Consider the following 23,706-nt stretch of genomic DNA (forward strand, 5'->3'; position numbering starts at 1 on the left):
GCAAAATGGAGTTTCAACATGCTTCCTTTGCAAACAATGTCTGTTTGCCAAAGCTTTTAAAATCGGGGCTTTAATTTACATTGGGTTGGGTCCAAAAGCAGTCAGAAATAGATACCTTCCAAACCTAACCGGCGCATCTCTACCCAGCGGAGCCATGTTGCAAACCTGTTAAGCTAGAACGGTGTTTAAATGGGGATGACGTGTGTTCTTTGGGTTCCTTCTCAAGGCTGTCTAATTAACCCAGTGGTTCCCAAAGTGGACAGTACCACCCCCTGGGGGGTGGTAGGATTACCTAGGGGGCACTAAGAGGCAAAGGGGCAGCAGGGGGGGCGCTAGAGACAGCCCCCTTCAGCTGTGTTGTTCACTAATTTACAATAGATCAAGCTATGGCACCATGCTGGCAAATTTGGTGGAAACTATCAGAATTTTTTTCCCAGACTTTGAAGAGCTGGTACCACTGGATCAAGTTCATCAGTTTTCTTGAATAAATTTCAACTAAAAAGTTTTAATTTGATTTTGAACAGATGGGCAATTAATTGTTACTGTTTTGAAATTTTATTGTTATTATCTTCTTTAGTGCATCATGCAAACCCCTATTTTGAATAATGCTTTTTATAGGATAGGGCAGGGGGCACTGGGATTGAGTTTGTGGAACCAAGGGGGGCAGTGGCCCGAAAAGTTTGGGAACCACCGAATTAACCAAAAAGCAACTGCCTGCCAGATCCCACGACAGAAGTCAGGGGTGGAATAAATTGGTATTAATATTGAGGAGGTCATTGAGGAGTGGGCTGTAATCGCTGGGTATCTCTTACAATGTCCCTTTTCCTGCATCTTAAAAACAGGTACATTTATTGTATTCTTTACTTGGAGGGGATAACGTTTAGTGATTCATGGCATTTACTCATGAGTAATAGAGTTAAATATTGAGTTTTTTCTCCTCTTTTCCACAGGTAATATTGCATGTTGCCCCAGGGCGAACTCCCCCTGTTGGTATCTGAGGTAAGAAACGCTTTAAATTGATTCTTGTATAGCTTCTAAGACCAAGTTTCTATGCACCGCGTACCCGAGATGGCATTAGTCACATCATTCACCTTCTGACATGCTTGTTAGATACCTCATCCTTGTGTTTTCAATATGGCCAAGTTAAATAGAGTGATTCTGTTGCTCCAAACATTTCTCCACTGTGAAACCTCCTTGTTAGGCAGCATATGGAAAAGCAGCTTTCATTTTTGCATCTGTAGAAAAAGGAAGCAAGAGAACTAAACCTTAGTTGGCTGTTAACAGCACTAGAAGGAGAAGAAGAGAGGAGCTGGTTTTTGTACCCCACTTTTCTGAAACTTTTTAAGGAGTCTCAAAGTTTCTTACAGTCACCTTCCCTTCCTCACAACAGACACCCTGTGAAGTAGGTGGGGCTGAGAGAGTTCAGAGGGAACTGTGACTAGCCCAAGCTTGCCCAGCAGGCTTCATGTAGAGGTGTGGGGAATCGAACCCGGTTCTCCAGATTAGAGTCCACAGCTCTTAACCACCACATCATGCTGGCTCTCAACTAGAGGGCTACTAAGCCCAGTCACGACTTGGTGACTCTTACACAGGTTATTCTTTTATTAGTAGGCTGACTTTTGATACAATGAAAATATGTGAAATAGATTTAAGGAAACAGTTTGTAATGTTGCTACCCTTCAAAGCTTTTTGGGAATAAAGTTAAATCTGGTTGCATCTTGGCAAAAGGATTGCTTGTGATAATGTATATTCACAGTGTAGCCTATAAGAGCAGGTCTGGCTGCTACACACCTCCCTTCCCCATCCCCCATCATTAAATAAGCAATATCCAGTCCTTTCCAGGCAGAGCAGCTGATTGTCAAAAAGTTTGGTGTGTGTTGGGGGGGGCAAAGACTTTGGAGATTTATGGGTGGATTGGACGATGGTTCTTTGCTTTTAGGAACCTGGGTGTGAAATTTTGGGGTCCAATCCTGATTCAGAGTTTGAGGCAGCCCCAGGTGATATGTTCTAGATATCTGTCTGGACCGGCATTCTTGCTCTTCACAGGGTAGGTCTACAAATGGCTGCCCGTTATCCAGCTGAGGATTTAGAAGAGCACAGTTATGTCTGTTGAGGAAATAGAATGGTGATAGTATCTGGTCCCTTTAGTCAAACAATGTGCACCTTTCCCCTATTGCATACTGTTGAAGTTTTTGAACAATTAATGTTTGTTCAAAGTCCCTAAGTTGGGTGGCGGGGAGTCCTGGGAAGGCAGACGCGACGGCTGCTCAACTTACCCGCGCGTGCCCACAAAGAGGGCTCAGCGTGCCAAGTCCGGCACGCGTGCCATAGGTTTGCCAACACAGCTCTAGGCTGATCCTGCATTAAGCAGGGGGTTGGACTAGATGGCATGTATGGCCCCTTCCAACTCTATGATTCTATGATTCTTTGTGCTGCTTAGCTGATCATGTCATATCTAGTGTACCTCCTAGTCTAAGTTCTGTTTCTAGGACAGAAGAAAACTCGGTAATGTGGTGGTTGGGAGTGAGTAGCTCAGGATATTTTTCATTATTCAGACTAGCTCTGGTTTTGTTTTGTTTTCTTTTGTTTTGAGTTTGGCAACCCCTGCTCTAATGACATTCCTCCCTTTCCCTCCTTCCCAGGCAAAAATCAGGGTCAAATCCTGGTATCATCCACTGCCATGCCATTGGTCTAGGTTCAAACTCTGTATGACCTTTCTATATGAAAAAAGCACTTACGGCTAGCAAGGGAACACTCTTAAATCCAGCGAGTTGACACAGGGCCAGTGGTTAAGGTGATGAGCACAGATGTAGCATAGATAACTAGAGATGTTATTTAGTGTCTGTTGCCCTGGGAATCTTTGTTGGAAGAGTTTATATATCTCCTCCTCTTGGGCTTTCTTCCTGTACATTTCCTGCCGAGAACTATGTGCTACATCTTTCTATCCAAGAGACACATGTTTCATATTTTCCCATAACCTCTTCCTGACCCTCTTGGCTGGTCTATGAAAATGTAAGATGGGACAGTCTTTCTCTCTCTTTCTGCCTCCCTCTTGGTTGCAGTTACTTACACAGAACAGAAAATTTTTTGTATCACTCATCTTCCTTTTTTTCTAATGTGTGTATTGGATATGTAAATCATGGTAAAGGGTCAGCCAGAAGCCAGTGAAAAAGGATGATCATAGGCAATCTTGCGAGATGGGGCGGTCCAGCTTCTGCTCGGGGTTGCTTCTTCTACGCTCAGTTATTGAACACATGAAGCTGCCTTATACTGAATCAGACCCTTGGTCTGATAATACTGACTTTGATGGACCAAGGGTCTGATTCAGTATAAGACAGCTTCATGTGTTCATGTGATATGGATGCGGGTCACATAATTGGCTGTTCTCAGCGCAAAATGTTTTCTCTTTTTTCTCTTCTCCCCTTAACAGAATATGTTCAATCCTATCCAAGAGTCATGTGAGTGTTCCCTAAGAATCAGAAGAAAATACTTTTTTTTTCTTGCTTTATAATAAATAATTTATGAACATCTAGAGTTGAGCTCCCAACAGAGCTATTCTGCCATTAACCACCTTGGCTTGAGTAGCCCTCATACTATCACAAGAATGGCTTCCTACAAGAGCCCTGCTGGATCAGGCTAAATATCATATTTCTCACGGTGGCCTTTGTTTTGTTTGTCTAAGTTTGAGGTGCTGTTCTTCCTTATGAATCAGAAATGTCTTTTCTTGCCTTTTGTTGTACCCGAAAGATAAGGGAAGTCTTCAGAAACACATTCCGCTTGTTGAGGTTCTGTCAGCGTGTCATACTAGCAATGAGGTCTAGAAAATTGATTGGAGTAAACTGGGGTCCTCAGAAACGTTGAGACCCTCCCGTTTAATGCATGAAAAGCAGCATGCCTTTGAACAGAGGGCTGCTGTTTTAATGAACTTGTCATTTATCCACTGGATGCTCCTGGACAGAGAACGCTGCATCTTGCTGAAGACGTTTTTGTCTTCTTTGTGTCTGGGGAGAGGTGCAACGATCCCTCAACCATTCTGCACCCGGTATAAAAATGCACAGGCTAGCATTTCACTGTCATTTTTCTTTCACTCTCTCGGCCCTTCTTTCTGCTTTGAACCCCTGTGCCTGAACACGAGCGCTGGGTAAAACGAAATCTTCCAGCAGACGGCACTTTGAACATTCCTTTATGTCCATCAGATACCTTCTTGGCTTGGCACAGCGTCAGTGGGCCTCTCTTCCTTTCAAAAATTCCCCTGGGCTGCTCTAAATGTTTCCTTTTCGCATCCCGCTTCATGGTAGTTTCCGAGGAGTCTGTTAAATCAGGCCAAAATAAAATATAGATAAAATATGGCGTGGACTGTCTCTCCCATGCAGTGTGTTCCTTAGGTTATCTAGCGCAGCTGGGTTTTGCTCAAATCGGGCACCGACCGACTGGATGTAGAAATAAATCCAGCCTGCCTGTTACAATCTGCTCTCACACCCTGCTCTCCTTGCCTCTGCCTTCAGTGGAGTGGTGGGCGGTGCTTAGAGGCAGGGCCTTTTCTGTGGTGGCACCTCACCTGTAGAACGCCCTCCCCCTTGAGGCTTGCCTGGCTCCTACTCTACTTCCTTTTAGGCACCCAATTAAAACACATCTCTTTACCCAGGCTTTTAATTAGGGGCATTACCTTATTAGCTTTTTAATTGTCTGCTTCTGTTTTGTGGGTAGTTTTTATGCTGCTTTTATGCTGCTTTTGTTTTCAACCGTAAGCCACCTACCTCCATCAGGACTCTGAAGAGGCAACATGGAAATATTCTAAATAAATAAGTGAATATTCATCTTTCTTTGGTATAAATGAGCTGGGCATTTGCAGCGGCTACTTTTTTTTTTCTTGAGAGATTTTAAGAAATCTCCCTAAGCGCTGGCATTACATATCAATATTTTGTTGCATGGCTTTTCTTCCAGATGTTTCTATTTTGTTGGAAACCCCTCAATCCCTTCTGTGGGTATTCAGGCAAAAAAAAAAACCCCACCCTGATTCTTCTGGACTAGGATGGGGGGCTGTGGGAGAGAGAATGGACATGAACATTCTTGCGCACTCTGAGGGCACATGTGTTCTTCTCCTGAGGCATCCTAAGGTCATAGGCCAAGGGGTGCTGTATGCTTTGGAAAATAACTTCCCTTTTGAGGGCAGTTACCAGATATCCCGTGGGGTGAGCTACAGCTGGTGTCTGTGGTGCTAACATAATCCTTAGAATGGTGTCTACAGGACACAAATGTGCCTCACAAGTGTATTTAAAGGGGCACACCTGTTGGTTAAGGCTGCTAGATGCCTTGGAAACGGAAAGATTTGATTGGGTTATTACGAGGGGTTTACTGTGTTTTATCAATATACTGTGTGTGCGTCCCCTGTCCATCCTATACATTTCTCTTTTGAGATGGTGGATGTGGCTGATAATTCACAGCATTTATTTTTGAAGTCGGAGATTCTCTAACTATGTCCCTGGACTGATTGATTCTTAACATTTTACGGGTCCCGTGCATGTGGAAGGTCTATATACTGTAGCCATGTCTGTGCAGAAGGAAATTCTGCGTGCACAGGAATCCTAGTCCGTTTCAGCTGATAAAACTGGTCCATGCATTCAAGGAGCATGAGTGGATTGTCATAGGGAAATGTGTGGGGTAGCAGGGGGAGACTGTGTTTTCCACGCGATGCCTGAATGTTATCAAGCAACGGCCGTTGCTTGTTGCCGTGAAGCACATTCCACTGTGAGGGCGTCACCACCCAAGTGGCCCTGTTCTTATCTTCATGCGTCTAACCTTCAGTAAGGTTGCCAGGTCCAGGTTGGGAAATTCGTAGCGATTTGGGGTGGAGAGTCTGGGAAGGGAGGGGTTTGGGTGCGGGGAGGGAGCTCAGCAGGGTGTAATGCCATAGAGCCCACCCTCCAAAGCAGCCACTTTCTCCAAGGGTCTGTAGTCCATCATTCCAGGAGATCTGACGCAGTCTGCTTTTGGATTGTGCATTGATGTGCTAGGAAGGTAGCGGCTTTGTTCACAGGCAGTTTTCCTCACAGTGCGTTCTCCGTCCATCTGCTTGAATGAGTGAATCTAGCATTTGATGTTACTTGCTTACCTGAGATCTCAGTCCTGATGTAACTCAGGGCGAACTCCCTAGGAAGTATGTCCTGGACTGTGAGTGAGGTCCAGTTAATTTTTACGCCTTTGGTTCAGATCACTTAACTTGCATCTCTTTGGCAGGAGCGTGGAAGGCGCAATTTTCTGATAAGTAAACCTGTTTGCTCTTTCTGTGATCTCTCCCCAAAACACTTGATGTCTTCCAATGTAAAAATATCACATTTAGCCTCTAGTAGTTCAAAATACATCAGCATGGCTTGAAAGCTGAAAAACAGAGTTAGCTGAAAAACAGAGTTAACGTGACCTGTTACTGACTTCTATGTTAATATTTTGAAGGCTGGGGAACCACTTTTAAAAGAGATGTGCCACAATTGCAGGAAGCACAATCTTACTATTCCTCTTCTGACAGATCGGACTAGTAACTCTGTGTCTGAGCGAATACCCTATTTATTTAGTGACAGAGATCCTCAGGTTACATTGGCAGTGGCAAAATTTATCTCAATCAATCAATCAAGTTTGTGTGTGTAAAGTGCCGTCAAGTCGCAGCCGACTTATGGCGACCCCTTTTTTGGGGGGTTTTCATGGCCAGAGACTAGCAGAGGTGGTTTGCCAGTGCCTTCCTCTGCACAGCAACCCTGGTATTCCTTGGTGGTCTCACATCCAAATACTAACCAGGGATGACCCTACTTAGCTTCTGAGATCTGACGAGATCAGGCTAGCCTGGGACATCCAGGTCAGGGCCAATCAAGTTTACTTCGATACAATATCAGCTCTGAGTAAAAATCAAAGTTAGGTTAAAATAATAAAATAAAATTTAAAAAGTTGATGTTTCTGGGAGGGATGAAGAAGAGGAGGAAAGATCTTCTATGGGGAAAGGTTTTCAGTCAGCCGTTTACGAATCCCACTAGACCGGAGGCAAAATTTGGCTACTTGAGTGGTTATCTCCCGAGAGGAGTCTGCTAAGAGAAGGGAAAACTTCAGCTTCTTCCAATCTCCCAGGAAAGGATGACAATATGGGGAGAATGTACTGCGATCTTATGTCATTGTAGAAGGGGCATTGCAGCTTTTTATATCCCTTAAACAATAGATTTAGAATTATGCTGCTCAAGATTTATGAATCAAGGAGATTGTGAGGGTGAAAGGAATATCTTTTATGAAACCTGGGAATCCCAAGAGTCTGGTAGTGGAGAGCATGTGTGCTTCTTTCTGATATATAAATTCTCTTCTCTGTTTTTAGGATCTGGGATGTTGTTCTGTTACCTGCTGCTGTTTTAATAGGAAACTATGCTGCCTGCTATGGTGTGTTTTCGTCTGTTTTATTTGTATATGTGTTTATGTACATGTGTTTAAAGAGTGCCATGAGCCACTGGGATGTATTCTTTTTTTTTTTTTTTAACAGTGTGGATTACAGAAGTTTTAAATAAATTCCTTATTTTTGTTGACACACCACTGGGCATATTTCCAAATCTGCTCCCATCTTCTCGCAGCTGAGTGCTTTTCAAGGAGGCATCCATCTATACACAAATCCGTGGTTCGCACATTGTCTCAGACTGAGCCTCCTGATGCGCAAGGCCCACAGGAAACACTAGAGATTCATAGTATGGTGTTATGGAAGCTTTGATATCGCTGTGTAAGATTGGAAACCTCCATGGAATTCTTAGTCTTAATTCCCCCTTCCCGCATGCTGAGCTGCATTCAAAGAGAGGCTTTTGTGAATATTCTAATGATTTCGGTGTAATTATAACCTTTTTTAAAAACAGCTCTGTCTGAGCACAGCCTTTCCGAGGGTTTCTTAAGGTCCCTTTCAGAGAATTTGTTTCATAGGCAAAGAGCCCGAAATAGTGCATGTTTTGATTAGAGTAAGGTGGAATCTAAGAAATTGTGACAGGTTTCTTTTGTTTGTTTTTATTTTTGTGATTGCCCCTACATCTAAAAATATAGTTCTTTCCCCTCTTCTTTCCTTTTGTCTCTTTTTTATTCCCCTCCTGCAGCAAATTATTCTAAAAATATAGTTCCTTTTTAAAAGACAATTTTATTTTTTTAAAAGAAGGCTCCTTCTCCCTTAACTGGATCAAATATCACCCCAGCTTTTTCAGAGTTTTGCCATTTCCATCGTACCCAGCTGAAATTTTACATTCCATTTTTCATAATGATTCAGCTGTCCTTGAACAAAAACAGTAGTTCTTCCTAGTTATCTGCCTGGTTTGGTTGCAGAGTATTGGCTTGTCTTTTGGCCAACAAAATGTCAAATTCTCTTCCACTGTCCACTTCTTAGAAGTATTTGGTTCCGAAGAATTCTAGTGCTTTTCAGATGGGATTAGCGGAATCCCGTAAATTAAGTTATGAAGACATTCTTCATGGTAAAATGATGGTAAGGGTCTGTGCTACCAAATGCGTAATAGTAGCAGACCTCTTTCTTTGCTAGGGGAATTGCTATAAGGGATTGAGTGACAATCACCAGAAGTTTGGGGGGAAATCACGGCTTCCATCCGTGTACCTTTTTAACAATGCTGCATAGTTAGTTCCAGCAAATTGCATATTTGCTTGCTTCTTATAATTTGATGCATGGAATGTCTGAATTGGATTGATAGTTTCAGTGTTCTCACTCTAAATAAGGGTCTCGAGACAGCTGTGTCTTTTTCTTTCTCTCAGTTGATGCAAGCCACTTTGGGGGACAACTGTTGGAAAAGTGTGATATAAATATACCAAGTATATAAAACAAAGTACCTCTTAAAACAGATACAAGGAAACGCACATTCTGTAAAACAGCATAGAGATTGTAAAGCCTTCCTTTATGTTCCTTAAGCAAGCTTTTATGAGTATCCTACTGAGTATCCTATTATTCTTTTTACAGTTACTGTTTGTTTTTGTTTTTTTTAATTGGAAGATGTTAAAGGATAGTAAGAGAATGCGTTTTGATCTTAACATTAACCTCTGTATTGGTCTGTAAGATGCTACTGGACTTGAATCTAACTGTTCTACTGCAGACCAACATCTATCTTCTGAAACTATTAACATTTGTTGTGTAATAGGAAAACTTTGTCTTCATTGAGGCCTAGTGAGAGAATGTTGAGCATCCTAATGAATTCTAAATAATTGAGAGGGGCCGGGGCTCAGTGGTAGAGCATGTGCTTGGCATGCAGAAAGTCCCAGGTTCAATCCCCGGCATCTCCAGTTAAAGGGACTAGGCAGGTAGGTGATGTGAAAGACCACTGACTAAGACCCTGGAGATCCGCTGCTGGTCTGAGAAGACAATACTGACTTCGATGGACCAAAGGTCTGATTCAGTATAAGGCAGCTTCATGTGTTCATGTGAGATTCTTCAGATTCTTCTAACAAGATGGAATTGTTGCAGGTACTCTGGTAGAACAAAGCCATCCATGAAGATGAGAAAGTGGCATCACAGTAATTGAAAGAATATTACAATAGCCCTTGATATTGAATGGTTTGTAGAACACCTGTATATTAAAATTGGAGTTCTTAAATAATGTTTGTCTGATCAGAAAGAGTGGATTAGGATGGCATCACCGCTTAATGGTATTTGTCCACCAGCCATGAAATAGAAGCTGGCTTTTCTTTTTCTGGCAATGACAGCTAGGCTTTGCAACTTTCTTCCAGAGCATATTTAGAAATCTTCATCCTTCATAAAGTTCTTGGAAAGAGTGGAAAATGTTCCCCCTTCAAAAGGCATTTGACTGATTTTAAAGATTCTGTTTTTGAATTTCTGTGTGTGTGTGTGTGTGAGAGAGAGAGAGAGAGCTTTGGAAAAGTGGCATGAAAAGTTCATAATTCTGTTTTCATCTCAAAGAGAATTGAATCAATAAATGCCTTTTCCATTTTTTTTTTTTACTTTAGCATCTATTTTTTAAGGCCTTCTCCCTGCAGTCCAGGCTGTGCTCACGACCTGAGTTCGATCCCTACAGAAGTCGGTTTCAGGTAGCCGGCTCAAGGTTGACTCAGCCTTCCATCATTCCGAGGTCGGTCAAATGAGTACCCAGCTTGCTGGGGGTAAAGGGAAGATAACTGGGGAAGGCACTGGCAAACCACCCTGCAAACAAAGTCTACCTAGGAAACGTCGGGATGTCACCCCATAGGTCAGGAATGACCCGGTGCTTGCACAGGGGACCTTTACCTTTTTATCACAATGTTATTCTGAAGCTCTCCCATTTATTTTAGTGGGTTTTGTGCAAAAGGATTTAGAAATATATGAAGATGCCTGTATCGCACGTACACTGACAAAGGTGATGGCATAATTTAATGGGGGTTTCCTCTCATTTTTTAAGTAGATTCCAGTAGGGATGCACTTTGTAGTCACTTTCATGTGACTATCCATTTAATCCATTTAAACCCTTTTTGATCGATGGGAACTGCTAGTTGCGCAACACATTTTAAATAAGTGAACTGTTTCTGGTGTATGCCATTATTAAAAAGGGCATGTGGTAGGCACTATCTTTGAAGAAGAGGCATCCTTCCTCCACTCTCACACAGGATGGAATGCCTCTCCAAAATGGTGTCTTCTGCACCAGATACATTTGTCTCTTTTATGCGCCGTTAAGGCACTTCTGACTTATAGTGACCCAGTGAATGAATAACCTCCAAAACATCCTATTGTTAACAGCCTTATCCAGGTCTTTCAAACAAACCCATTTTGTTCAAATCTGTGCTTTTTTCTTTTTTTAATGGAGCAGTGATGGGGAAATTTAACCTCCAGCAAAGGGAGCCCACTACCCAAAGCATAATTTCTCCATCAGCAGTTAGAAGTCATGCAGTTGGTATAAAGCCCTTCTTTCAAATATCTATGTTCATGCATTGGTTTTTTCAACTAACAGGGCTTTCTCAAGCCGCTTGATATCTGCCGCTAGAATCTCTCAGGGGGAGAGAAAGAGGAGACAGGATTTCTCTTAAACTACTACAACCTACTAAAAGTTTATTACTGGCTTTGGTTTTTGGCAAGTAGTTGACTGTTGCACAAACAGTCCCATAAAAACACCATCCCTTGATTCTGTACAGGTTTTATGACCCCTAACTTGAGTCACCTATGTCTGGAGGTCTTGTCCTTTCCGCAGACTACAGTTTCTGCACACTGAGCCAGTAGGTGTTCCCCACTGGTGTTCATCAATACCATTCTCAAGTGTTGTTTTGGGTGACTGATAACCACTCTGAACTGTGTTTTGAAAGCCCAAGAGGGAAGGGAAAAAGCGAGTGGGTATATGTGTGTGTGTGTGTGGGGGGGGTGTATTTGTATAGTATGGGGCAATAGATGAAGAAACGCTTTTAAATGTTTGATGATTCTTTTGGCTTTCAGAGTGGATTCAGTCCAATGCTATAATAGTTCGAGATGATTTCTTATCCCAGAAAGACCCACTGTGATTTGTTTCTCCCTTGCATGAACTGAACCTGAGATTTCTTTTTAACTTTTTTGCCATTTTCTATTTCCTTGTGCTCCTGTCATACGCGAGTTCGATTTTATTACCATGTCAATAAATTGACATTATATGTAAATTATAAATGAGACCTTGCACATAAAAACTGAACAGCATAGATTCACTGTCCAAATGAATTTATAAAACCAACAGCAAAGCAGCCGTTGAGAGAAATATAAATGAATATAAAAAGGAACTTCCTAACGGTAAGAGTAGCTCAACCAAAGAACCACTTAATAGGAAAGGGCTCTGTATGTGTGTGCTGGGAATCCCATTAGCTTTGGATTTCTTGCATTGGACTGGGGGGTTGGACTGTAGCTGGCTAGTAGATCTCTGTGAGTCCAAGGAGATGTGGGATAGAAATATTTGAATTAATTAGTTGAATTAAATAGTCGACATTCATTTCTCCCTTGTATCAGCTGTATTCAGTCCTCACCTTGTGGAATAGGTTGCCTGAGGTGAGGAAAGCTCCCACTCTCTTGGCTGTCTGCAAACTATGCAAAACTGAATTATTCAAGAGAAGAAGAAGAGTTGGTTTTTATATGCCGACTTTCTCTACCTTTTAAGAAGAATCAAACCGGCTTACAATCGCCTTCCATCCCCCTCCCCACAGCAGACACCTTGTGAGGTAGGTGGGGCTGAGAGAGTTCAGAGAAAACTGACTAGCCCAAGGTCAGCCAGCAGGCTTTGTGTGGAGGAGTGGGGAAACCAACCCGGTTCACCAGATCAGAATCTGCCGCTCGGGTGGAGTAGAGGGGAATCAAACCCGGTTCTCCAGATAAGAGTCCGCTGCTCTTAACCACTACACCACGCTGGCTTTTCTATGCAGGCAATAGGGTAGCACTGTTACAAAAGGCTTCACAAAAGTTAACTTGGATAAATTATTGGGGACTGTCTATACCAGTGATGGCTAACCTTTTAGAGACCGACTGCCCAAACTGCAACCCAAAACCCACTTATTTATCGCAAAGTGCCAACACAGCAATTTAACCTGAATATGATAATGAGGTAGCACATACCCATCAGGGCTAGTAACCCGTGATGGACTTTTCCTCCAGAAATTTGTCCAATCCCCTCTTAAAGGCATCTAGGCTAGATGCCATCACCACATCCTGTGGCAAGGAGTTCCACAGGTTAATTACATGCTGCGTAAGTGGGTGTTCCTCTTTTAGTAGGGGATTTCACTGAAAGGTGGGAGGCGCCGCAAAGCCCGCACTGTGGCCCGAGCGCTCTGCTCCCCTCCAGCTATGCCACGCTGTGAGCTATGCTCCCCTCCAACCTAGCTCCTCTCCAACCCCACCATGGGAATCACTTTCGCCACAGACTCAAGAGGCTGCCGTCCGCGCCGCACCCTCACGCTGCATGTGAGCCGCCCTGCCGCATGTGACGGGAGGGAGGAAGCGCTCCCATTGGGCTCCTGGGCAGAGTGGCAAGTGATGTGAGAAATGCCCTCAGGTGCGCATGGAGAAAGGGAGGGGAGCGGCCCAGCCCCGCGTCCCTCTGGCTTTCTAGTAACGAACTCAGGCGAACTCTGTGCTGGGGCAACGGCGCGCGTGCCACAGAGAGGGCTCTGAGTGTCCCCTCTGGCACGCGTGCCATAGGTTCGCCACCACTGGTCTATACTATTGTGTATAGTTTGATGTGGTTTGGATGCTACTTTTATCTAAATGCTACTTTTATCTCACTGACGTGGAGTTTTTCCAAGAAGTTGAAGCACACTTTGTCTGGGGCTAAGAGGATACTTCCCTCCAGATAGCACATTGCAGCATGGAAATAGTTATTAGGTAGCAGAGCAACAGTTGGTGGTTGCAGGCAAGTTGCAGTGAGGAGTTTCAAGGCAAAAGATGACTAGAGGTGGTTTGCCATTGCCTGCCTCTGCATAGCAACCCTGGACTTCCTTGGTGATCTCCCATCTGGATACTGATCTTAGCTTCTGAGATTTGACGAGATTGGGCTAGCCTGGCCCATCTAGGTCAGGGCATGGAGCGCCAACTGGACTATTTGTTTTCAGATGAACGCAAAAATAAATAAATGGCAGTCTTTAAGCAGAGGCTGGACAAGCACTTGACATGGAGGGATGCTGTAGGCTGATCCTGCATTAAGCAGAGGGTTGGACTAGATGGCCTGTATGGCCCCTTCCGACTCCATGATTCAAAATACCATTAATTTGTCACCAGAGCTGCATTTTCTTCTCACTTCTAATTTACGTTCCATTAGTTGGTCAAACAAGACATGCCTTTTTGTATTTGAAGTGTTCAAAAAGGGTGTTCTTTTTGGTAGCTTGACGTTTGTATTACTCCTGTTCTCAGAGGGATGGATCCAAAGGTACCTCTTCGCTTTGCAAAGTGTGTGGGTTTATAGATACGTACAGAAAACAGCAGCATGACTATTCTCTGTAGGCATGTGCACATGGTGATGTGACATGACAGGAAAACTTTCCGACGTCCTAATATCAATTCGGATCTGATTTTACCACATTCATTTGACTTATATTTAGGATACCAAACTTGGAAGGAAGGAAAATGCCACGGTGGTTTTACCTGGTGTGTAAATATCTCTAAAGTTTTATCAATAGCCCAAAGGACTGAAATGGAAAGTGGGAAGGGGAAGAGTCAATAAATCTCACTTAACCGTGGCTTAAATAATATTTGTGTCTCTGGAAAATTTTCTGCTCCATATTACTTCACGCAGACAAGGAGTAGTCCAGATGGGGCGTTCTGCTGCTCTTGCAGTGTGGCTTGTGGGAATATTTAGCAAAAATCTGTGTATACCCTTGTGAAATTCCCTCTCTCAAGGGCATCATCTAAAACAGCCTCTTACCAGGCAGTCTCTTCGCTTGTTTGAAAGCTCCCTATTTCCGCAGGCTTTAACTTGAGCAAGCTGCTGCTTGTAATATATTCTTTTGTTCGTTTGTTTGTTTGACTTATATCCCACTCTCTGTCCCAGCCAAGGCCAGGCTCAGAGTGGCTAACATCCTTAAAACATCATACAATATACAATATCTAAATATACAATATCATTCAATATAATAACTAAATGTAGTGACTATATTTAAACAAGTATTGTAACTTTTTTGTGTTTTCTGTTTGTTTATTTGGGCATTCTTATTCCACTGTTGTCCTAAAAATAGCCCTCAAAGAGCTTACCATTTTTAAAAAAAACTTTAAGTTACTAAAAGAAGCAGAAATAAGTTAACCGTGACAACACAAATAGTATTAAATCTGTTAAGCAAGGAACTAGGGCCATCTCCCACTTGGCCTCTAAGAGAGGTTGATGCCAGACGAATCATGGTAGGGAGGGAGTTTTGCAGCCAAGGGCTCAGCCATGATATTTCCTTTATTTTATTTTGCATTGCTGTTCTGGTTTTTTTTTTTTTTTAGGAGGAGTTGGTTGGGTTTTTTGAAAAACTAAATGTAGGATGCAAGTAATGAATAAAACGTGTTTGGGGCACACTTGGAGTGAACTTGAAGAAAAGCCAAAGAATAAAAGCATTTTCTGTGCCATAGCATAATGCCATAGAGTCCACCTTCCAAAGTGGCCATTTTCTCCAGGGGAGCTGATCTCTGTCACCTGGAGATCAGTTGTAACCCCAGGAGACCTCCAGCCACCATCTGGAGGTTGGCAACCCTACAGGGCATGCATGGGCACAGTGCAAGTATTTAGCCGTGAGTCTTCAAGAAAGAGCTCTGGCGGAAGGTTCTTCCCGTCCCAACAATAACTGGCTCAGATTTGCGCTTTGTTCATCTGAGCCTGGGGAAAAGATTGTTAAGAGCCCTTCAGTAAAAGTAAATGGTGCCCATAGTCCAAATATTTCATGAGTATTCAGCAACATCCACCACCCCCACTTGCTTCATCCTTATCTTGAGCCTTCTCAGATGCCATCCCAGGATCCAGGCTCCTCTGGGCATAGCAAGAAGTGGTTCCTTCTGCTTTGAGCATGAATGTGAAGCTTAGTTCCCGCTCCGTATTTTTCTCTCGTTTCAGAAATGGAATTTCCTTTTCCTTTTCACTAGCATTCCTATAACGAGGTCCATATTTAAAGACTCCCCCAAAGATTTAACCTCCACCATAGTCTTTTCTCAGTGGTTTTATAGGAGTGCTGAAACAGAGTTCTCACTGAGCTGATAAACCTGTGTCCGGGCTGTATCACTTTCTTGCTGCAGATAACCAGGGGTGGGACGAGTCACGTGGGAGAATGTGTGTGTGTGTAAAGTGCCTTCAAGTCGCAGCCGACTTATGGGGTTTTCATGGCAAGAGACTAACAGAGGTGGTTTGCCAGTGCCTTCCTCTGCACAGCAACCCTGGTACTCCTTGGCGGTCTCCCATCCAAATACTAACCAGGGCTGACCCTGCTTAGCTTCTGAGGTCTGACGAGATCAGGCTAGCCTGGGCCATCCAGGTCAGGGCATGTGGGAGAATACTCCTCCATTAAACATTTCCCTGCACAATAGAAAACTAGCACATCAGGGAGAAGGTGGCCTTTCTCCCAAATGCCTTGATTTCTACTTGCAGATTTGTGTCTGGAAGACTGATCAGTGATGTCAGTTCCCACTCTGAAGCCTGGAGAGGTCTAGCCAGTGACCATTCAATGAAAACTAGGCCTTAATGAGCCACAAAATTCTTGGTGATCAGGAGTTCCAAAACTAGATCTGTGTGTTTTGGGATGAAACACACACACAAAAAGATACACTTAGACATGTTGGGAAAGTATAACTTGTAGGGGTTGCTTGGTAGTCAGAACGGAATTGCATGTTCCATGATGTTTTAAGATTAGTTTTCTTTACAATATTACAGGAAAGGGGAAAATACCCACGTGCTGAATCAGGGGCGGCAATTGAAATGGGGAAACCACAGCATGGGGAGAGGGGCTGTTTTCCTCCCTCCCCAGTGACTTTTCTCGCTCTGAGGAGGAGGGCATCTTGCAACGTTGGGTGATTCCCACTGGTCGTTCAGGGAGGCAGGATCAAATTTCAGCTTCCTGTCTCCTGGGATGGAATTGCCCACTCGTCGGTTTGCTTCTGGCCGAGCACAGGGAAAGCAGCTCACTGCAGCTCTCTGCTGCAAATAGCACTTTGCTTAATTTAGGAACGTGCGCTATTTTATTACCCTTTAAATATCCCCCCAAAAGTCAGCTTTTTCAGTGTGGCATAAAATTTGGGCACCAGCCCACCTCCTTTCTTTCTTAAAATCCTTACTTTTATTCCCAATCCCAACTGAAAATTGCTCTCCCTCGAGATCCTTTTACCCATGCTGGTGAAACATATGGGTACGTGTAAGTTTCTCATAGGAGGCAAAAACAGCTTGAGGCAAAAACAGCTTGAGGATAACCATATTCCGGGGGAGAACAGTCAGAAATAATTGTGGGAAATACATTCAGAGAACTATATGTACGCATGTCACTTCTCTGCCTGGAGTTAGACCTTGTTACACAAGAAATTGCAAGCGTTCCGAAGAACATGGAAAAAACGTGGCCTTGGAAGGGGTGGCCTTTCCTGTAGAGTTGGTGCCATGGAAGAAAGCAACTTACAGGGAGCATATGTACTACAGGAGGATTTCTAGGATGGTAGCCCCATAGCGCAGAGTGGTATGCTGCAGTACTGCAGTCAAAAGCTCTGCTCATGACCTGAGTTCGATCCCAACGAAAGTCAGTTTCAGGTAGCCGGCTCAAGGTTGACTCAGTCTTCCATCCTTCCGAGGTTGGTAAAATTGAGTACCCAGCTTCCTGGGGTAAAGTGTAGATGACTGGGAAAGCGAAAGGCAAACCACCCTGTAAACATAATCTGCCTAGTAAACCTTGTGAGGTGAGGTCACCCCGTGGGTTAGTAATGAACCGGTGCTTGCACAGGGGACTACCTTTACCTTTTTAACTGAGGTTTATTTAGCATGCAGGCTATTTTCAGACATTGTCGGGAAGTTTTACTTGTGCATACAACATGGCTTTGTGGTTCTACAATGGCACATCAGGGTGCCAGTTACTAGACAGATGCCTTGTAACGTGCGCTATTTTGTTATCCTTTAAATATCCCCCCAAAAGTCAGCTTTTTCAGGGTGGCATAAAATTTGGGCACCAGCCCATTTCCTTCCTTCTCCCAAACCTAGAGAGGAGATTTGCTAATTTACAGCAGCGTTTAGTTGGTGTCTTAGGTAGCTCTGTGTCTCTCTTCTTCTTTTTTCTTCTTCTTCTTTCTTTTTAAAACGGATGTTTCAATTTTGATTGCAATTTCTTAATTGCATTTAACAGTGATCCCTGCTGGGCCTTCATTCAGCATCGGCACAGCCCACGTTCTATTGATGGCCTGTTGTGATTTCAATGGAACATCATGGGATGTATCTGGCACGGCGGGCAGCACTGGATGGAGGTGCCTTTAGCCCCGTGTACCTGGCATGGTAAGCGGCAGCAAAGCGGTTTAACCTGCATTCTAACGCTCAAGGTCTCCGCCCGTTGTCCTCCCTCTCCCCCTTCCTGTGCTTTGGTGCAAATGCGCAGCCATTTTGCTTTTTTTAACCCCCCCCCCAATTGTTAGCATGTACTTGCTTCCCCAGAATTGAAGATTTCGAGGCTTCCTTGAGCTTTTCCTGCCCTCCCTCCCTTAAACTCTCCCATGTAGTCTGCTGTAGTAGTTTAGCCGCTTCTCTTTGGTTTTGTAGCTCTCCCATATGTCGGCTTGTTTGAATTGCTAGAGATGTCTCTTGAATGATGCAGAATGCTCGCAGCAGCTGACATCCCATAGTTAAATTGTGGAACTCCCTGCCCCAGGATGTGGCTGCCAACTTGGGAGGGCTTTAAGAGGGGAATGGACATGTTCATGGATGATCGGGCTATCCATGACTACTAGTAAAAATGGATACGTCATGATACATACATAGTCTCTCCAGGATCAGATGAGCATGCCTGTTATATTAGGTGCTGTGGAACACAGGCAGGAAAATGCTGCAGTTGTCTTGTTTGGGGGCTTCCTAGAGGCACCTGGTTGTCCACTGTGTGAACAGACTGCTGGACTTGATGGGCCTTGGTCTGATCCAGCATGACTTTTCTTATGTTCTTATCCCAAGAAATGGATTGGGTCAGGTTTGCAGGCAGCTGTTCACAGGGTCCACCAATGAGGAGTCCTGTTTCCTCTAGGCAACCAGCTGAAGGGGTCATCTGGAATCTGAAATTTGTTTCTCTTTTCTGGACATCAGCATGCCATTAAAAAAATTATGGATCGGCAGGTGGGCTATTACTGGTTGCTTTGTGTCTGCTTCCAGGAATACCTCCTGAGATAGGGGAAAGATCAGAGGGCCATGGCTCAGTGGCAGAGCATCTGCTTGGCATGCAGAAGGTCCCAGGTTCAATCCCAGTTAAAGGGACTAGGCAAGTAGATGATGTGAAAAAACCCTGGCTGAGACCCTGGAGAGCCGCTGACAGTCTGAGTAGACAATACTGACTTTGATGGACCAAGGGTCTGATTCAGTATAAGGCAGCTTCATGTGTTCTTCTTGCTTTCGTCTTCAACAACAGCTAAACTTGTTGGGGAAAGAGGGGTTCCCCTGGATGGTGCGATTGGCTAGGTTTCTCCTGGTGTCTGCGCGGCTGGAGCAGTAAAATCTTCATGGACAGGTGTAGTGTCTGGGCCAGTGTCCCACCATGCTTGAGTGGCTTCTTCATTGAGAGTAATTTCCTTCTGATGCTTGAATGGCACAGTATCAGGGTTGGTCAAATTAATCCTCAAACATGAAGATGGGTCCGTGAGTCATAAGCTATAATCTTCCCTCATTTGCTTGAACAATGGAAGGTGAGCCGGCTTGTTTCTCACTAAATGGATGGCCTGCAGCTGTTGTTGGCTAGGTGGATCTACTAGGATAGTCTTCTTCCAAAATGAAAGCTCGGAATCTGGGCCAAGCTGGTACCGGTTGGCGTATCCCGAGGGCTGGCAAAATCTGGCCATATGGCAGTTGCTTCATGTAAGAGATTTAGCACCAGAAGGGGGGCAGGCCCTTGCAGTTAAGACTCTTCTCTGAGCTTTTATGCCTGCGAGATTTAACATTTTACCCTCAGCTGTACTTTTGGGGAGGTTTCAGAAAACCCTATATTCTAAAAGACTTCTGTCCGTGCAGTATGAGTAGTGTAGAATCACGACAACATGGATTTTTGTATTGTCCTTTCTATGTTGATATCTGAGCTAAATTCCTTAAGTTACTTTTAGATGAATGGAATGGAGTTTTGGACAATTGTAAAGTTCAGTTTTTTCTCTCTGGACAAAACTCCGATATAATGGATAGGGTAGCAAAATTCCTACAACTAGCTATGAGGCTTCAAGAATCTAAATTCTGATCCTTTCTGGTCCTAGCTTTTGTTCTCCTGTTTTTTAGCCCCTGTATTTAATTGCATATATGCCAATAAAGGTGCTGTTGTTGTTCTTGTTGTTTGATTCTTCTCTGCTGGGGCTTTGTTATTGAGTAACCTGGATCCCTGATCTGGATGGCCCAGGCTAGCCTGATCTCCTCAGATCTTAGAAGCTAAGCAGGGTCTATCCTGGCTAGTATTTGGATGGGAGACCTCCAAGGAATACCAGGGCCATGACGGGGAGGCAGGCAATGGACAAACCACCTCTGAACTTGAAAACCCTGCCGGATCGCCATAAGTCATCTGTGACTTGACAGCCCCCCCCCCTCAAAAAAGTAGCATGTTGTCTAAGCATGCACAAAACATGAGCCCCCAGAGCCAGATGGGGGGTATTGCACATGGGCAGGCCATGTAATCCTGTTTGTAAAGGAGCTCTGAACACTACGCAGGAGCAGAAGGGGAGTAACATGGTGTGACATACAATAATAATTGGGCCGCAGAATTATTGTATATAGCACAAGTCCAACAGCAAGGTGAGAAGATATTCTAACTAGTTTTGCTGTTTGCAAAATAATAATAATAATTTAGAATCACTAACTAAACTTCCCAATTGCTGTAAAACAATACAAGCCAAACCAGTTTCCAAATAGCACATATTAAGCCGGAGTAATGGAATCTAAAGGCACTGGCAAACCACCTCTGTTAGTCTCTTGCCATGAAAACTCAAAAAAGGGGTCGCTGTAAGTCGGCTGCGACTTGAAGGCACTTAACACACACACACAATGGAAACTTCATCAAAAGGGCTCTGGCATCAAGGAGTTTCACTGAACATTCTACAAATGGCACCACTACAAAAGAGGCCCTGTTCCTTGTAAATGTGAACCTCCCTGCAGCTCTGCTCCTTGCTTTATTGCAGGTGGGGATTTGAACCCAGGTTCCTTTGTCCTAGTCCACTGCATTACACCAGATTATATGGTGCTTCTCCCACCGATGTTACTCCTACTGGCCGTACAGCTCAATTTAAAGTGGGGCCAATTACAACAGAAGAGGCAGTACAAACTCCTCCTTTCTCTGCCCAGTGACTAGCTTGGTGGACGGGGACGGGCTCAGCAGGAGGAGGGGGAAGGGAGTTGGGCTCCTTCCTTAGTGTTCTGAACAAGACCAGCCCACTTGCAAAACGTAGTTGCTGACCAAGGCCTGTGCCTTTATCTTGTGGTGTAGTATGTAACAGCAGATAGATCTGTCGGCGGCATGAAAGCTAGAAACAAAATCCTCCATATTCAGAGGCAGTCTGTCAGATGACAAGGTGGTGAACTAGCAAGGGATGTTTACCTTGTGCCCTTCTTTACAAGATTCCTCAAGGTGTTGGACTGCCCTAGCAGAATACTGGACAGTGTGGGTTGTAAGCTTGACACTGTTTGGCTGTCGCTTAAAGTGCTTTGGTTGGTTTTCCCGCAGCCCGTATGAGGCCAGCCAGCCAGCAGGGGCTGCCTTCCATGTTGGGGCCATGCACAGAAGAGCCTGTGCTTTAGATCTATTTATTTAGGCTATTTGCTTGCTCCTTTTTCCATGAGGTATGCCCAGAGCAGCTCACAATAAACTTGTTCAAATGCATTTATCCATTTAGTGCTGAAAATGTAAGACTAGGCACCAGGCAAATCTCAGGGGTCAGTGGCATGTTCCACACCTGAGGGTGCCACCCTTGAAAAGGCCCTGTCTCTGGTTACCTCCTGCCTCCCTGCGGAAGGTGGTGGTAAACAGCCCAGCTTTAGAGAGCTCAAGTGTTGGGCAAATGGCAGTCTGCTTATGCACAATCCCTGCTGCATCGAGGCCATGGGGTGGCAAAACAGGGTGTGTACTGGGGTAACATTGCCGGGGTGGGTACTGAGGGACAAACCACTGCCAATCTGTGGAAGTGAGCGATTATGTGTTTGGAAGGGGGGGAGACTTTAGTGTTGTTGGCACCACAGCTGCTGATGGAGGAAAGACTATAGCCTGATAAAGAGTAATAAAGGCTGACTCTTAACAAAGTATTGGGGAGGGGCGTAGGGGCTTAGCATGTCTTGGAGTGCCAGCAGGAAGAGACAGAGAGACCAAGGGAAGAATTGTCTCCTGAGTTTCCCTGGGATCAGGAGGGAGTAGGAAACAAGAAGAAGCAAAGGTCGGACCAGAACCAACGGGTTGAAATTAAATCGAAAGTTTCCGTCTAGACATTAGGAAGAATTTTCTAACAGTTAGAGCGGTTCCTCAGTGGAACAGGCTTCCTCGGGAGGTGGTAAGCGCTCCTTCCCTGGAGATTTTTAAGCAGAGGCTAGATGGCCATCTGTCAGCAATGCTGATTCTATGACCTTAAGCAGAGGAGAGGGAGGGCATCTTGGCCATCTTCTGGGCATGGAGTAGGGGGTCACTGGGGATGTGTGTGTGGGAGAGGTAGTTGTAAATTTCCTGCATTGTGCAGGGGGTTGAACTAGATGACCCTGGTGATCCCTTCCAACTCTTATGATCCTAAAACCACCAGTGGCAGCAGTCTTCCCTCCTTGCAGAGTCTTAGGTGAACACATGAAGTTGCTCCATTCTGAGTCAGACTACCGGTCTGTCAAGGTCAGTACTGTCTGCTCTGCCTAGCAGTGGCTGTCCAGGCCTTTCACATCTCCGACTACCTCGCCATTTTAAAATGTCTAGAGATGCTGGGGACTGAACCTGGGACGCGCAAAACAGATCCCCCTCTACTGACTCACAGCCCCTCCCAAAGAGCTGGGTAGTCCCAAAAGAGGCTGAAAGGTCCCACCCCCGGGGGCATGAAAACACATCCTGTTCCGTGACCTCTGCTGTGCCCTGCTTTCTAAAGTACACATTACAAAAACCAGCCTTCCAGCCTGGCTCCTTCTTTGGCCAACTCATGAGTGGTCTGGAGAATGGACTGCGGGTGTGTTTGTGGGGGATGTTATTTCTCTTCCCTCCCCATGCATGCTCCCCCCATCTTCCTAGGCACATTCGGCTATCATTCTCTAATGTCCTGGGCATTGCAGCGGGTGGAAAATGACTCTTCCAGGAGGGTGTAAGGAAAGCGGAACAAAGCCAAACCAATTTGGCAGAGCTTTACGTTTTTTTCTGTAGTCAGCATAATCACCGAGCGCTGCGGGGCCTGCTTCTTAAATGGATGTCACTCTCTGCCTCACCCTCGCTGCCCAGATCCTGACGTTGCTGCTTCATTATATGCCTTGCTAAGCTTAAATGTTTTGCTGTGAAGGGGTGGCTACGGCTTCTGTCTCTGGCTTTGACTTCCTTTGCTGTTTAACAAGGAGGCCGTGATTTGGAGCGCCAAGTACAAAGTGCATCAACCGTCTCTATTTGCCCGAGACAGTCCCTGTTTTCTGGTACCCTCCCTGGTACATCACTTCCCCTCCTGAATCTGTCTTTCATTAATGTGCAAATCTCTTTGGTGCGCTGTTGTTCAGCTCTCTCTGCAAGGTTGCTAGAAGTTTCCTGGGTGGAAGCATCTGGTTTTTTTTTCGCCCAAGCATACTCACATTGTACATGGCAATCCCCTTTAAAGCACAACCCTGGCTCCGTTTTTTGTACGCTGCTGAGACTCATTTTAAATTATTTGATAACAGGTTGCGGGACATTCGTGTTTTGTTTTTCTAATGTACTTTTTAAACATGAAGAGCAAACGCCTCCTTGGCTTTTAAAATGTTAAACGGCAGAGCAATTCATTGTTGTAGACAGGATTGAGCCTTGAGGAGGGGTGAAATTAAGGGGGAGAGGGTATGTCAGTCATCCTTGGGATGCTCAGAGGGTATCTTATAAGAACATAAGAAAAGCCATGCTGGATCAGACCAA

At 44.5% G+C, this 23,706-nt stretch overlaps 1 protein-coding gene across 2 annotated transcripts in view; it reads left to right on the plus strand.

Moving 5' to 3' along the window:
- The first annotated feature begins 942 nt into the window (after nucleotides 1–942).
- Nucleotides 943–23,706, plus strand: part of HIC2 (HIC ZBTB transcriptional repressor 2) — a 35,834-nt gene continuing 13,070 nt past the window's right edge. Inside the window, exons 1-2 of one of the 2 annotated variants that reach the window (XM_056859778.1) lie at nucleotides 943–999; nucleotides 17,779–17,924. The gene's annotated coding sequence lies outside the window, so the exon portion shown is untranslated. The remainder of the gene's footprint in view (nucleotides 1,000–17,778; nucleotides 17,925–23,706) is intronic. The other variant, XM_056859779.1, reaches the window with a different exon arrangement.

This window comes from Euleptes europaea, chromosome 13 (assembly GCF_029931775.1).
Source record: "Euleptes europaea isolate rEulEur1 chromosome 13, rEulEur1.hap1, whole genome shotgun sequence".
NCBI classification, from domain to species: Eukaryota; Metazoa; Chordata; class Lepidosauria; order Squamata; family Sphaerodactylidae; genus Euleptes; species Euleptes europaea.